The following is a 17,867-nucleotide window of genomic DNA, read 5'->3' as shown; positions in this document are numbered from 1 at the left end:
CCCAGATTGTTTAGCAGGTTGAGTATACAGCTAGGATGCTCTGACATCTGCTGGGATTGGCAAGTTCCACCTCCTCCTGGAGCTATGCTGAGTTATATCTAGATATGCGTGATTATGGGTATGTTAGGGCCCTGTCCTGACTCATAAAGTTCAGTTCACTTCTTAGAGACTTCTGCAGACAGTGTCCTGTGGTATGTTGTCGAGATGTCGACAAAATGATGTCAGGCGAATCATTGGTAGATTTTAAAAGAGTATGTATTTTAGATAATTTCAATTGGTCTAAAGTACTTAATTGATTGAAAGTTTTCATAATCATTATAAAGATAATGATCTCTAGTTGGAAAAGTTTCATGTTTTTAAATGTTTTTTGAAATGACAGGTTTTGATAGAGCGAATGTTTAAGGGTTCGCTCGACTCTGATGAGAGTCGGGTGACCGTCATGTCCTATCAGGACTGGGGTGTGACATATGCATAGCATATACACATATATACAGATATACATAGCATGCCCGACCATGAAGGTTCGGTGTTTCATACATACTTGGCCAACCAAGGCTCAAGGTTATATCTACCTGGCCCTACCAAGGCATCAGGGTTATCCGTACCATCTGCAGATGTGCGCGCGCGTTACGTAATCATATACATATATATACATATATTCTACCCAGCGTTATAAGCCCGGGGTTTCATTATAGCCCTTCATAGGCACACATAAGTATAATATCCCATAGGCACCTTTAGCATCATTATTATTATCATCATCATTTCTATCATCATCATTATCGTCATCATTACTATCATCATCATTATTATCGTTACGTTTGCATTATAGGTTTACTCGTCGTGTGAGGAACGTAGTACACATCAAGGATCGCAAGCTCAGTAGCTTTTGAGAATAGAATCATATGGAGCACATCATGAGCTCATAGAAGGATAAATGATTGACCAAAGAACCGCGCCTTATGAAAGAAGGGTTAGCCTTACATACCTTTTCGTTGAACTATTCTACACTTGCACGTCCTCCTCTGATGCTCACGTTTCTACCTTCATTAAGGTCATGCTATCATTAGAATCGATAACTAGCACAAATGGCTAAAGCTAGAGAAAATCGAACAGCATCTCCTTTATTCATACAACATTCCTCCATATTGTAATTCAACTCCCAAACGTCAACAATACATTTACAATATCATAACAATAGCCTTTGATCATTTACATTATCCATATTTCTCAATTTACTTTCATTTGCCCATATCTATGGCTATAACACATGATTTCGTCCATTCACATACAATATCTATTTCATGGTCTTTCAACGTCATTTATAACCCATTCATGTCACAATATAACAACAATCATGATTCGATTCCAACTAATTCTCTAAATGGTACTATTCAACATTCATGACCCATTTTACCATATTTTTCTACGATCCATGTATTTCAACTCTCCAATATCTTAAACAACGTATAAATATCATGAATCTTACCTTAGATGTTGTAGGAACGAGCCTTAGATGATAATACTCCACTTGAGCAAAAACCCTAGTTTTTCTCCATTTGGATTTCTTGACTTGGATGATCTTTAATGGGTTTTTCTTACACTTGATTCACTTGATTAATGTTGTTGATGACTAATAATCCTTGAAACTTTGTATAATAAATGTAGAGAGATGTTTTAGAGAGAAGGGGTGTGATGTAGAAGTGAAATGAAATAAGTCTTGGTCCCCTTATTTAATGACTTAAAAATCTGAATTGAAGTGCACAGTGGTCGTAAACTTGGTTTACGGCCCGTATTCCAGTTTACGGACCGTCCTTCGTGGTCGTGTTTAACCATAACAGAATCAGAAACTCAGGCTGCAACATGGTGATTTACGACCATGGTTTACGGGTCGTAAATCACTTTACGGTCCGTATTCCAGGTCGTATTTAACAATTGATCATCTGACAGAAAGTTGAAGTCTCAAATGCCAAAATACGATAGGCCAGTTTACGGACCGTATACCATTTTACGGTTCGTATTTCACTTTACGACCGACTGGCCAGATTGCAAACCTGCAACCTTTCACATTTCTTGACTCTTCATTCTAATCATCCACATCCATTTGCCTACCTTGCTCATCTCATACCTTGCCTTATCTTAGCCAACTTTCTCGTCTTGCATCGGATGCCTTTGAAATCTCGCCTAAGGTCGTCGAACGTCATTTCTTACTCATGGAATGTCATACACTCGTACTCATCACTAGTTCATTCACTTTCGTACCAACGGAAGATTTTCCGAGGTGTAACATGTAACTACTTTCTTATCCACGAGCCTATGTCTATAGTTAGCTACACAAGGTAATGAGTTAAAGTATAGAAAGGCTAATGACGTTATTTATCGCTTACACTCACCTCATATGCTAATTCCTTCGAGGTGAGGCAGGATGTTAATGATTGTTCCATAATGCAATCGGGGGATCACGTCCTTACATCACCCCGATAGACCGTGGTTGATCTTGAGCCTTATGTATGTTTGATGATAAGCTAAGCATATTATGATGAGCATATGATGATACTACTATTACACCGCGCCTAATTGGCACCGCCAAGGCGGGCAGCTATATGATACACCATGGCCAAATGGCATGGGCAGACACCACTAGTGGGCGGCATGAGATGTTACCCCGGACGCGGGTGGCCTGGACGCAGGTTCACGTTGTGATTATCACACCGATCCGATATGGACGGGCAGTTTATACATGATGCATATATGATATGATATGATAATGAGCATGAGTAAGACAACATGAATTGTTTTCTTATACTTCGCAGTCAGATTCTGATGTTCCATATGAGTATCTCCCTTATATCATTGTCTTCATTGTTTATGCCTCTCATACTCAGTACAATATTCGTACTGACGTCCGTTTTCTTTGGATATTGTGTTCATACCCACAGGTAGACAGGGAGGAGAGCTCGATCCAGATCCGTAGTAGCTGTCAGCTGAGTGGAAGCCCTCCATTGTCCCGGAGGTGCTTATGATCATTCTTTTGTGTATATATCGCCATATATATGTATTCTTTTGGGCACGACGGGGTCTTGTCCCGACCCGATGTTCAGCACTCCAGTAGAGGCTCGTAGATACGCAGTACGGGTTAGATGGTCTCACGAGATCACTACTGTATACATATCTATATTATTTTGATAGCCTAAGGGCACATGTACACGAAAGTATTTTATGTTTTCATATGAAATATGATTTTCCTCCGCTATGAGTATAAAGATGATAAAAAGAGCATTAAATGAGTAAAATGAGCGACAGAGCGAGCGGTGCTCGGTGGTTAGCCCCGGGTACCCGTCGCAGCCCCTAGCTGGGTCGTGACAAAAGTGGTATCAGAGCAGTTCGGTCCTAGGAAGTGTCTACGAGCCGTGTCTAGTAGAGTCTTGTTTATGGTGTATAGCGCGCCACATCAATAAACAAGAGGCTACAGGGCATTTAGGAAAAATGACCATCTTTCTTATACAGGATCGTGCGATAGAGCCATGTATAAGATTTTATCCTCCCCAATAGTGTGTTATGATTTCAGAATGCCGCCAAAGGGAAAAGCTACAGCCGCCCAGAAGGGCAAGACTACGACAAAGAGGCGGGTAGAAAGAGAGCCCCCAATGAATTATGAAGAGGGTGAATCACACAATGAGGCCTTTTCTAATACTTCTTCTACCCCGCCTAATGTAGGAGAACAAGGAGGAGCCCCAGCTCCAATTCCTTTGCCCGCTACTTCGGGTCAACAAATGACCGAGGCCATTCAGCTATTGACACAATTGGTTGCCGCACAGGCACAATGACAAAATGTGGGTTCAAGTGACCGGGCAGCAAGTACCAAGGCGCGTGATTTTGTGAGTTTAAATCCTCCGGAATTCTCCGGGTCAAAGCCGGATGAGGATCCGCAATGTTTCATAGATGAGATGTTAAGGACATTGAAGATTGTCCATGCCTTCGAGACCGAATCCACGGAGTTGGCATCGTATAGACTCCGGGATATGGTGGTTTTGTGGTACAACAATTGGGTACTATCAAGAGGAGAGAACGCGCCTCCTCCGGTTTGGCAAGAGTTTGTGGATGCTTTTATTCATCACTATTTGCCACCCGAGGTCCGCCGAGCTAGAGCGGATAGATTTCTGAATTTGAAGCAAGGAAACATGAGTGCCCGGGAATATAGCCTGCAATTTAATTCTTTGGCTAGGTATGCCCCGGCTATTGTGGCTGACATGGGGGATCGGGTACATAGATTTGTAAGTGGCCTAGGGCCACATTTATTCAGAGATTGTTTGACAGCTTCCTTGCAAGACGGGATGGATATTTCCCGAATACAGGCCCATGCACAGAATTTGGAGGGGCGACAACAACAACAAAGACGCGACCGTGATGTCGATAGAAGACAAGACAAGAGGGCCAGATCCATGGGAGCTACCAGTGAACATAGAGGGGGATCAAGGAAGAAATATTCTGGGTACTCAGGCCAGTCAGGGACAAGTGCACCTCCTCGATTCACAGGTAGGAGATTTGATCGCTCTTTCCTTTCAGGACAGGGACAGAGTTCGAGGGCTTCAGATTCCCAGCTCAGGGAAGATTATAATCAGAGGAGACCCCCAGTGCCGCGATGCAACCAATGCGGCAGATTACATTCCGGACAGTGTCAGGGTTCGGATGCCTGTTATACTTGTGGTCAGGTGGGGCATATGATAAGGGATTGCCCGTCGATAAGTGGCAGATTTGGAGTTCAGCCTACAGGTTCAGCAGCTGGCTCTTCATTAGTAAGCCCGGTAGGGCAGACTCCCCAGATGACAGCAGGCCGAGGCAGAGGCCGAGGGGCAGCATCTACTACAGGTGCCACTCAGCCCCGTGTATATGCTTTAGCCGGACGGCAGGATCTCAAGTCCTCTCCGGATGTAGTTACAGGTATATTGTCTATATTCTCCCGTGATGTGTATGCATTGATAGATCCGGGTTCTATATTCTCTTATATTACTCCATATGTTGCTGGTTGTATTGGGGTGAAACCTGAGTCAATTAGACCCTTTGAGGTACTCACTCCGGTTGGTGATCCCGTGATAGCAAGACAAGTGTACAAAAATTGTGTCGTGATGGTATGTGATCGTCAGACCAAAGCTAACTTGATTGAGCTAAAAATGGTAGATTTTGATGTATTAATGGGTATGGATTGGTTGGCGTCGTGCTATGCAAATGTTGATTGCCGCACAAAAGTGGTCCGATTCCAATTTTCGGGAGAGCCCCTGCTTGAATGGAAGGGTAATATAGCATCTCCAAAGGGCAGGTTTATATCTTACCTCGAGGCAAGGAAGATGATAGCCAAGGGTTATGTTTATCACTTAGTCCAGGTTCATGATACCGAGGCAAATCCGCCAACTTTCTAGTCAGTTCCGGTAGTGAATGAATTCCCAGATGTGTTTCCGGACGAACTTCCAGGCCTCCCACCAGAAAGAGAGATTGACTTCGCCATTGATGTGTTGCCGGACACCAAGCCTATTTCTATTCCTCCTTATCGAATGGCCCCGGCAGAACTAAAGGAGCTAAAGGCGCAGTTGAAGGACTTACTTGAGAAGGGATTTATTAGACCTAGTTCATCACCGTGGGGAGCACCGGTATTGTTTGGGAGAAAGAGAGACGGTTCCCTACGAATGTGCATCGATTATAGGAAACTGAACAAAGTGACGATAAAGAACAAATATCCTCTTCCAAGGATTGATGACTTGTTCGACTAGTTGCAAGGTGCCAAGTGGTTTTCCAAAATAGATTTGAGGTCGGGTTACCATCAAGTGAGAGTTAGAGAAGAAGATATTCCTAAGACAACCTTCGGAACGAGATATGGCCACTATGAATTTCAAGTGATGTCGTTCGGGTTGACTAATGCTCCGGCTGTGTTTATGAATTTGATGAACAACGTATTCCGGCCTCTCTTGGATCTATTTGTGATAGTATTTATTGATGATATTCTGGTGTATTCTCTCACGGAATCGGAACATGCAGATCATCTGAGAATTTTTCTTGGTATTCTTCGAGGCCGAGAATTGTATGCAAAATTTTCAAAGTGTGAGTTCTGGCTGAATTCTGTGACATTCCTAGGCCATGTCATTTCAAATGATGGTATTCGAGTCGACACCCAGAAAATTAAAGCTGCGAAGACTTGGCCAAGGCCTACGACGCCCACAGAAGTCCGTAGTTTTCTGGGTTTGGCAGGTTATTATCGAAGGTTCGTAGAGGGATTTTCGTCTATTTCAGCCCCATTGACGAAGCTAACCCAGAAGTCAGCAAAATGTCAATGGGATGATGCTTGTGAGCGCAATTTCCAAGAGTTGAAAAACAGGTTGACCTCAGCCCCGGTTCTAACACTTCCAGAAGGGCCAGATGGCTATGTGGTGTATTGTGACGCTTTCGGTGTCGGATTGGGATACGTATTGATGCAGCATGGTAAGGTTATTGCATATGCTTCGAGACAATTATGGAAACATGAGAAGAATTATCCAACTCATAATCTCGTACTAGCTGCGGTCATTCATGCCTTAAAAATGTAGAGACATTATTTGTACGGTGTGCACGTTGATATCTATACAGATCACAAAAGTCTTCAGTACATCGTCAAGGAAAAAGAGTTGAACCTGCGACAGAGGCGGTAGTTAGAATTATTAAAATATTATGATGTTAACATTTTATACCACCCCGGGAAGGCGAATGTAGTAACCGACGCACTTAGTCGCCGATCAATGGGCAGTTTATGTGAAGTCCCTCCGGAAAGGAAAGCGATGGTTCAAGAACTTCATCGATTGGCTAATCTTGGAGTGCATGTAATTGATTCGGGCGATGTCGGGATTAGTATAAATGATTCCACAATTTCGTCCTTGGATATGGAAGTGAAAGAACGGCAGTGCGAAGATCCGCAGTTATGTCGTTATAGAGACACATCTCATGGGAAAGAAAAGTCTCCGTTTGAAGTTTCCAGGGATGGAATTCTTAGGTACCGAGGCAGGTTATGTGTGCCGAATGTGGCGGAAATGCGCCGACGAATTTTAGAAGAAGAACGTTGCTCTCGATATTCTATTCACCCAGGTGCAACCAAAATGAATCATGATCTCAAGATGATGTACTGGTGGGATGGCATGAAGAGAGACATAGCAGAATTCGTAGCACAATGTCCAAATTGCCAACAGGTAAAAGCTGAACACCAGAAGGCGGGAGGCTTGTTGCAAGCAATGGAAATCCCTACTTGGAAATGGGAAGTGATCAACATGGATTTCATCGTGGGATTACCCCGTTCCCGTGGCAGGTATGACTCTATATGGGTGATCGTGGATAGGCTGACGAAAGCAACCCAATTTCTTCTAGTCAAGACCACGTACTCAGCGGAAGACTATGCAAGGTTGTATCTCAAAGAAATTGTGCGACTCCATGGAATCCCATTATCTATTATCATAGATAGAGGAGCACAGTTTACAGCTAAGTTCTGAAAATCTTTTCAAGAAGGTTTGGCCACGCAAGTGAAGTTTAACACGGCATTTCATCCGCAAACTGATGGGCAGGCCGAGCGTACCATTCAAAATTTTGAAGATATGCTACGGGTGTGTGTGTTGGATTTCGGTGGTAGGTGGGATGACCACTTACCCCTTATTGAGTTCGCATACAACAATAGCTACCATTCAAGTATACAAATGACTCCATATGAAGCTTTATATGGAAGGAAATGCAGATCTCCAATCGAATGGTTCGAAATAGGAGAAGCACAATTAGTGGGCTCTTAATTGATCCAACAAGCAATAGAAAAAGTTAAGGTGATCCAAGATCGGTTGTTGACAGCTCAAAGCCGCCAAAAGTCCTATGCGGACAACCACCGACGAGACTTGGAATTTCAAATTAATGATTGGGTATTTTTGAAAGTGTCACCCATGAAAGGGGTGATGAGATTTGGTAAGAAAGGGAAGCTAAGTCCCAGATACATTGGACCCTACAAAATCATTCGCAAGGTGGGTCAGGTAGCCTATGAATTGGATCTACCTTCGGAGCTTGAATCAGTCCACCCAGTTTTCAACGTTTCGATGCTCCGCAAGTGCATTGGAGATCCCACCAATTTTGTCCCGATAGCCGATGTGCAAATAACGGAAAAGCTAACCTATGAAGAAGTGCCTATTTCCATCCTAGATAGGCAAGTGCGAAAGCTTCGAAATAAAGAGGTAGCGTCAGTCAAAGTATTGTGGCGAAACAACAATCGGGAAGAAATGACTTGGGAAGCGGAAGAGAGTATGAAGTCCAAGTACCCACGCTTATTCCAACCCCCGGGAGAGATCCAAGACGAAACGCCAACGATATGAGGTATATACACTTTATTTTTATGCTTTTGGTCGTGTGTGGCCACGTATATGTTGATATTGTGATATAGCCCTGTGAGGCGATGATATTATGGGTTGTTGTGACAGGTTGGTAGTGTCAAATTACAGGGGAAACTCTGGCGAAATTTTCGTAGAATCCCGAGTGTTTAACATTCGAGGACGAATGTTCCAAAAAGGGGGGAAGAGTATTACACCTCAGAAATTTCCCAGCGAACGTACAATGAAAAGTTGCAGGTTTGCACTTTGACCCAATTGGTCATAAAGTGGAATACGGCCCGTAAACAGCTATCGTCCTCCAACCTTTCAAAAATTTTAACTTTCTGTCAAATGCTTCAAATGGTTAAAAATGACTTGGAATACGGACCGTATACGACCCGTAAACTGAGTCGTAAATTGCCATGATCTCCAGCATGCCTTTCTGGTTTTGATATGCTTAAATACAGTCGTGAAGGACGGACCGTAAACCAGAATACGGCCCGTAAAGTGGGTTTACGACCACTGTACACCTCAGTCAGTGTTCATTCCGGAATAGATTTTAAGTCATTAAAAAGAGACCCAAGCTCATTCAAATCATTTCATATTCACGATATTTCTCTCCAGAAACTCCTAGAATACTCTCTACTCTTCAATTACAAGAACTCAAGGGAGATTGGTGATCAATTACATGAGACCCACGAAATCAAGTGTGAGAATCACACTAAAGTTCATCCTTCTCAAGAAAACCCAAAAGGAGTGGAGTAGGGTTTTGGTGCTAGAGGAGTAAATCCATTCAAAGCTTGTTAAACCATCATCTAAGGTAAGTTTCATGACCATTTCATGTTGTTTAAGGTATTGGAAGGTTAAGATACCCGAATTGTAGAAAAGCATAGCAAATGGGTCATAAATGAGTAAATAGTGCCATGAGTGAATGGTAGTTGAATTAAATCATGAATGTTAGTGTGTTGTGAGTATAAATCCATTATAAATGACATGTAGACCATGAGATTAGTGTGATACATGAGAAAATACGATAGCGAACCCACAACCATAATTGTGGAAAAAAAATGAAGAGAAATGGTGGATCGTGGTCATTGTATATGAATGATGATTATTGATTGCTATGTTGTAATTGTTGTTGTGGGTGTTGGAAGTTGATATGAAATATGGGAAAAGTAGTATAAACAAAGGAAGTGCTGCCCAATTGTCTCTAGAAATAGTAGTGCGTTCTTATAGTTGATTAACTAACGTTAGTACGAATCCTCTTTTTGAAGGTAGAGGCGTGACATTGAAGGAGAATAAACGAACGCTAGATTGCTTAAACGAGAAAGGTATGTGAGTCTAGTCCCTTCTTTCTAATGGCATGAATCCTATAGTGTAACTACTTTCTTATCCACGAGCCTATGTCTATAGTTAGCTACACAAGGTAATGAGTTAAAGTATAGAAAGTCTAATGACGTTATTTATCGCTTACACTCACCTCATATGTTAATTCCTTCGAGGTGAGGCAGGATGTCAATGATTGTTCCATAATGCAATCGGGGGATCACGACCTTACATCACCCCGATAGAGCGTGGTTGATCTTGAGCCTTATGTATGTTTGATGATAAGCTAAGCATATTATGATGAGCATATGATGATACTACTATTACACCGCGCCTAATTGGCCGGGCAGTCACCGCCAAGGCGGGCAGCTATATGATACACCATGGCTAAATGGCATGGGCAGACACCACTAGTGGGCGGCATGAGATGTTACCCAGGACGCGGGTGGCCTGGACGCAGGCTCACGTTGTGATTATCACACTGATCCGATATGGACGGGCAGTTTATACATGATGCATATATGATATGATATGATGATGAGCATGAGTAAGACAACATGATTTGTTTTCTTATACTTGGCAGTCAGATTCTGATGTTCCATATGAGTATCTCCCTTATATCATTGTCTTACTTCATTGTTAATGCCTCTCATACTCAGTACAATATTCGTACTGACGTCCGTTTTCTTTGGACATTGTGTTCATACCCACAGGTAGACTGGGAGGAGAGCTCGATCCAGATCCGTAGTAGCTGTCAGCTGAGTGGAAGCCCTCCATTGTCCCAGAGGTTCTTATGATCATTCTTTTGTGTATATATCGCCATGTATATGTATTTGTTTGGGCACGACGGGGTCTTGTCCCATCCCGATGTTTAGCACTCCAATAGAAGTTCGTAGATACACAGTGCGGGTTAGATGGTCTCACGAGATCACTACTGTATACATATGCATATTATTTTGATAGCCTAAGGGCACATGTACACGAAAGTAATTTATGTTTTTATATGAAATATGATTTTCCTCCGCTATGAGTATAAAGATGATAAAAAGAGCATTAAATGAGTAAAACGAGCGACAGAGCGAGCGGTGCTCGGAGGTTAGCCCCGGGTACCCGTCGCGGCCCCTAGCTGGGTCGTGACAGAAATCATCTAAAATACACTCTTTTAAAATCCACAAATGACTCAACTGATATCACTTTGTCGACATCTCGACGAATATACCACAGGACACTGTCTGCAGAAGTCTCTAAGAAATAAGCTGAACATTATGAGTCAGGACAGGGCCCTGACATACCCAAAATCATACATATCGATATATGACTCAGCCGCCAGAATGAGGTGGAACTTGCCAATCCCTGCTGACGTCCAATCATCCTAGCTATACACTTAACCTATCAAACAATCTGGGGCTGCGGGCATGAACGCAGGGTCCCCAGGCAAAAGGACGTCAGTATGGATAATGTACTGAGTATGTAAGGTGGTAAGAAGTCATAATCATAATTTGACTTAGGAGAGAATAAATCGCAACCTAACTCAATACCTGCAACCTTCGCTGGAAGAAACATAAATGTGCACACGAAGTCTCAAAACAATCTTTAAGTAAATAATGCAATCCAACACATATGCCGCTTCCGACATCTTAATAGAATAGTCCCTTCGGATAGCCGCTTCCGGCTAGTATCACAATAGTCCCTTCGGACGGCCGCTTCCGGCAAAATAATTATGGCCCCTTCGGGCAGCCGCTTCCGGCTTGATATCACCATCATATCAACACAAACTCAATCCACAAATATCAATTTCAATTCATATCATAAGTCACTAATCAATTCATCACAATCCAGTTATAAGCCTTAGTCTTTATAAGAAGTTATCAAATTTGTATTTCACTAGATTAGGAGGACATACTTCCAAGTTTAAAGGTATAATTGTTATGAAAATCTTACTACTTATTGTCACGACCCAGCCCCGTGGGCCATGACTAGAGCCCGAGCTGGAAACCCATATGTACCTGTCAACATAATCGGACTAATACTATAGGTCCTCAATCAATCACATCTTAATAACATACACAAGCCAACGAGGCTGCCACTCTATAAGTCATTATAATACGCAAGCCGACAAGGCTGCCACTACATATCAGTATATTACGCAAGCCGACAAGGCTGCCACTACGAAATGATAATATACGCAAGCCGGCAAGGCTGCTATCACGACAGAACATCCACAATAACTATATAGACACAGCTGAACAAATCTGAACACAACCCACATACATGTCTACAGACCTATAAGAGTATCAACAGTGAAATATGACGGGACAGGGCCCCGTCGTACCCCTGGAAAAACATATATGTATACATGAGAAGGTCTGTACCAAAATCTAGGCTCCGGGACAATGAAGCACTCCAAAACAGCTGAATAGAAGTCCTAAGCTGGCGGATCACCAAAGCGAGTATCTGCACCTGCGGGCATGAAACGCAGCCCCCCGAAGAAAGGGGGTCAGTACGAGATATGTACTGAGTATGTAAAGCATGTATACAGTAAAGTGGATCATAACTGAAATAGGGAGTGCAGGAGACAAGTATAACATCCAAAATACCAAAACACTTGCCTTTTTAAACATAAATCATGCATGTCAATATCATATATCATACCCGGCCCGTTACGGGAATCAGTGAATAAAGTCATCATATTGCCCTCCTGGACCCCATAACATATATATATATATATATATATATATATATACCGTACCCGGCCCTCTAGTGAGGGACTCGGTGAACAATGCAGTGAAACTGTGCACGATAACATACCCGGCCCGGGACTCGGTGAAAGACATATTGAGGCATGCACGAGCAGAGTAGTGAGCAACCATATGCAATTTAAATCATTATCAAGACCCGAATAGAATAAGAAGAAGAGATTAACACCTGAGTATCAGTAGCGACAATCATATCAAGTATCCCTCGAATGTCATTATTGATCATATCAAAAGAGCCTTAGGAATCGTAGACATGAATACAAAATAGCTTATAAAAGTCAAGGACATTAATTGCCGTAGAGTCTATAAGAGTAGGACTGATAAATCACACTCGAAACTTAGGAATAGAATTACCCCAAAGCTCATATCATTCATCACTTAAATCTAAGACATGCCAAAAGAAAAAAGGGACAGTTTTACATACTTTTGGCGTTTAATCCGTGACTCGATATGTATATGTTGCCCAAAAGGTCTTGACCTATATTAAGGCGTCAGGACCATGGTTAAGCTACGAAAGGGCATAAAACGTATTGCAACGTTAGTAGTTTATTTCAGGATAATTGGGCAGCACTTCCCCTATATTGCTCTATTTCCTCACATTTGAGCCAACCATATGACAATCAACACAGCAACAACCAAAGCACGTATAAGTTATCGTATTAAGAATTAATCAAAACAAGATCTGAGGATGCTCTAAAACGGCCCACATAACATAAGAATGCCCGACACACTCAAATGACTAAAATATACATCCAACAAGCCACATATGCTTCGCATACGACATTTCATACGTTTCCTTCTCATCATATTAGTGATTCACATTAGCCACAACACAACAACGGCCTCGACTTCCATATACAAGGAAATTATCCTAACATTAATAAGTCCTAAAGCAGCCCATCAATCATAACAACACATATACTTGCTTATAACCATATTTCCATTCCTTTCCGCACAACCAATTCATTCTCAAATATAATACAATTAAAATTTTAAGCATCAAATTCTTTCACTTTCGTCACACGATCAATAACAACCATAACGACAACAACATCAAAATTAATTCACCATTATTAATCAAAACAGCCGCCTACTCGGCTCAATCTACACTTTAATATTAACATACATATCCCCTTATATTCAACACACATCTACCTAATTACACAAGTATAAACTACCCCCAAAACGTCTAGAAAATATTTAATCTTACCTTAACGATCTTGGTTGCCGCCTTCAACGATTCAATTCACGTTGCAATTCCCGTGAACACCTACAACCCCTAAGAATTTAAGCTTCCAAATTCACTTCCACCAAGAATCATTCTCGGCCAGCCATGGCTATGGCCGAGAGCTCTCTTTTGCTCTCCATCCTAATTTTCTTTCTTTCACTTCAATTGAATGTGTTGAAATGATGACCCATGAGTCATCTTAGTGGCTTATATATATGCCCCCTAGGGCCTACACGTGCCCTCCTATGTGTCACCTATTTTTTTATTATTCGGGTTGGGCTCACATATAGTAATTAGGCTAATTAATTTTTAATTAATCACTAATTATTACCTAATAATCTAATCACAATTAATCAGTCCCTAATCTCTAATAATATTTCAACACCAAATAAAATTTATAAACAATTTTGTGTACTAATTAGAATTTAAAATTAAAAGTCCCCATTTCGTATCCGAAAATGATCCCGCCTTTAACTTGAGTCGATTCTCTTACGAATAACTCGACGTATAAAAATACAGGATATAACATCCTTCCCCCCTTTAGAACATTCGTCCTCGAATGTTGAATTGGTCCCGTAAGGTTTTATATTCTTTTGGGAAAGTCTCCCTTATTATTATAACATATAGCTTCATCGGTCAATTAATATAATCGAGTGAGAAGTTTAGGTTTACCTGTAGGCGTAGGGAACAAGTAAGGGTACTTATTCTTCATCTCCTCCTCGGCTTCCCAGGTCACTTCTTCTCTGTTGTTGTTTCGCCATAACACTTTGACGGAAGCCACGTCTTTGGTTCGCAATCTCTTATTCTGCCGATCAATATGGCTATAGGCTGCTCCTCGTAGGATAACTCCTCTGTCAGCTGGACATCATCTACGGGAAATACTTTGGAAGGATCACCTATACATTTGTGAAGCATTGACACGTGAAAGACTTGATGTACTGCTTCCAAATCAGACGGTAGGTCCAACTCGTAGGCAACCCGGCCTACCCTACGGATAATCTGATACGGCCCAATGTACCTCGGGCTTAGCTTCCCTTTCTTACCGAATCTCATGACACCCTTCATAGGTGACACCTTCAAGAACACCCAATCACCCACCTGAAATTCTAAGTGTCGACGTCGATTATCTGCATATGATTTCTATCGACTCTGGGCTGCCAGTAACCTCTCCTGAATAAGATTCACTTTATCGACAGCCTGCTGAACCATGTCTGGGCCTATTAATTTAGTCTCACCAACATCAAACCAGCCAATAGGTGACCTGTACTTCCTCCCATACAAGGCCTCATACGGTGCCATCTGAATACTCGAATGGTAGTTGTTATTATAAGAAAACTCGATAAGTGGCAAATGATCATCCCAGCTACCCCTGAAATCAATAACACAGGCCCGTAACATATCTTGTAGTGTCTGAATAGTACGCTCAGTCTGTCCGTCAGTCTGAGGATGAAATGCTGTGCTAAGACTCACCTGTGTACCTAATCCCTCCTAGAAGGATCTCCAGAAGTTAGCTGTAAACTGGGCTCCTCTATCGGAGATGATAGCTGTGGGCACCCCGTGCAGTCTCACTATCTCCTTGAGGTATAACCTAGCATAGTCCTCAGCTGAATAAGTAGTCCTGACTGGAAGAAAGTGGGCTGATTTTGTCAGCCTATCAACGATAACCCAAATAGAGTCATATCTTCGCGGAGTGCGAGGTAAACCTGTGACGAAGTCCGTATTAATTACCTCCCATTTCCAGGTTGGAATCTCTATCTCCTGTAATAATACACCGGGCTTCTGATGCTCAACCTTAACCTGTTGACAATTTGGGCACTGAGCAACAAACTCCGCTATATCCTTTTTCATGCCATCCCACCAATACAAATATCTGAGGTCATGATACATCTTCGTTCACCCTGGATGAATAGAATAACGGGCATAGTGTGCCTCCCCCATAACTTGTCGTCGTAACCCTGCAACCTCAGGTGCACATAATCTGCCTCTGTATCGTAGCACTCCGTCCGGTGCAACTTCGAATGGAGTCTCCTCCTTCTGAAGAGCTGCATCTCTGTAGTGTACAAGAATAGGGTCCTCATACTGGTGTCTCTTTTCCTCTTCTATAATAGAGGACTCAGCAACTCCTCGAATAGAAACTCTGCCCTCATCCGATTCAGCCAAACGGACTCCAAGATTAGCTAACTGGCAAATCTCATGAATTATCTCCTTTCGTTCTGGTTGTACATATGCCAAGCTGCCCATAAGATTTATGGCTGAGTGCATCTGCTACAACATTTTCTTTCGCTGGGTGGTATCTCCAGATCATGAGTGGGATAATTTCTTTCGTGCTTTCTTAGTTGTCGGGAGGCATAGGCTATAAATCTGCCATGCTGCATCAACACACAACCTAGCCCAACGGCTGAGGCATCACAATAAATAACATAGCCACCTGGCCCCTCAGGAAGTGTTAGAACTGGAGCAGTAGTCAACTTATCCTTCAATAATTGGAAGCTTCGCTCACAAGCATCGGTCCACTAAAACATGGCTGCCTTCTGTGTTAGCCTTGTTAAAGGCGCTGAAATTGAGGCAAATTTCTCTACGAACCTCCTGTAATACTCTACTAGCCCCAGAAAACTGCGTATTTCAGTAGGCGTCGTATGTCTAGGCCAAGTCTTCACCGCCTCAATCTTCTGTGTATCTACCCGAATGCCATCAGCTCCAATAATATGCCCCAAGAATGCTACTGCAGTCAACCAGAATTCACATTTAGAGAACTTAGCATACAATTTCTGGTGCTGGAGCACCCTAAGTACCGTCCTCAGATGATCTGCATGCTCCTCTTCTGATCGTGAATAGACTAGAATATCATAAATAAATACAATCACGAACAGGTCAAGGAATTGCTTGAACACTCGGTTCATCAAATCCATAAATACTACTGGAGCATTGGTCAGCCCAATGGACATCACTCTTAACTCATAATGCCCGTATCGAGTCCTGAACGCAGTCTTGGGAATATCTGCCTCCTTCACCCGCACCTGATCATAGCCTGACCGTAAGTCTATCTTCGAAAAACATTTAGCACCCTGCAGCTGGTCAAATAAATCATCAATCCTGGGGAGGGGATACCTGTTCTTTATTGTTACTTTATTCAACTACCTATAATCAATACACATCCGCAGCGACCTATCTTTCTTTCTCACAAATAATACCGGTGCTCCCCAAGGTGATGTACTGGGCCTGATGAAGCCCTTTTCTAATAAATCTCTCAGTTGCTCCTTCAATTCTTTCAGTTCTGCAGGTGCCATTCTGTAAGGAGGAATAGATATGGGTTGAGTGTCTGGCAATACGTCTATAGTGAAGTTAATCTCACGCTCAGGAGGAAGGCCTGGAAGTTCATCTAGAAATACATCGGGAAACTCGCTAACTATCGGTACTGACTGAAGAGTCAGCGCCTCTGCCTTCAGGTCATGCACCCGAACCAGATGATAAATATAACCCTTTCGGACCATCTTCTTTGCCTTGAGGTATGAAATAAACTTACCCCTCGGCGATGCTGTATTTCCCATCCTCTCTATAATTGGCTCTCCTGGGAACTGAAATCGGACTATCTTGCCTCTACAATCAACGTTAGCATAATAAGAAGCTAACCAATCCATACCCATAATAACATCAAACTCAGTCATATCTAGCTCTATCAGATATACCTTGGTGCACCGACTATATATAATCACCGAACAATATCTATATACTTGCCTTGCTATAACAGAATCTCCTACTGGTGTACCTACCTCAAATGGTTTTATCGATTCAGGTTTTATCCCAATTATACTAGCAACAAAGGGAAAAATATACGATAATGTGGAGCCTGGGTCTATCAATGCATAGACGTCTCGAGAGAAAATCGATAGTATACTTGTAACCACATTTGGTGACGCCTCCTGCTCCTGTCTACTAGCCAAAGCATATATGCGGTTCGAAGGACCGCTAGTACTAGAAGCTCTGCCACGACCTCTACCACGACCTGCTGGTACCTGAACACCCTGCCCCATAGGGCGCATAGCTACAGAAGAAGATGAACCAGCAACCAACCTAGTGGGCTGAATCCTACCACTTGGACCGCCCCCATACGGACACTCTCCCATAATATGACCTTGACGACCGCAAGAAAAGCAAGCACTTTTAACGAGACGAGGCAAAGGTGGCCTCGACTGACTGAAA

This window comes from Lycium barbarum, chromosome 4 (genome assembly GCF_019175385.1).
Source record: "Lycium barbarum isolate Lr01 chromosome 4, ASM1917538v2, whole genome shotgun sequence".
Lineage (NCBI taxonomy): Eukaryota > Viridiplantae > Streptophyta > Magnoliopsida > Solanales > Solanaceae > Lycium > Lycium barbarum.
The sequence above is the reverse complement of the archived record's forward strand: the minus strand, read 5'-3'. Positions refer to the sequence as shown.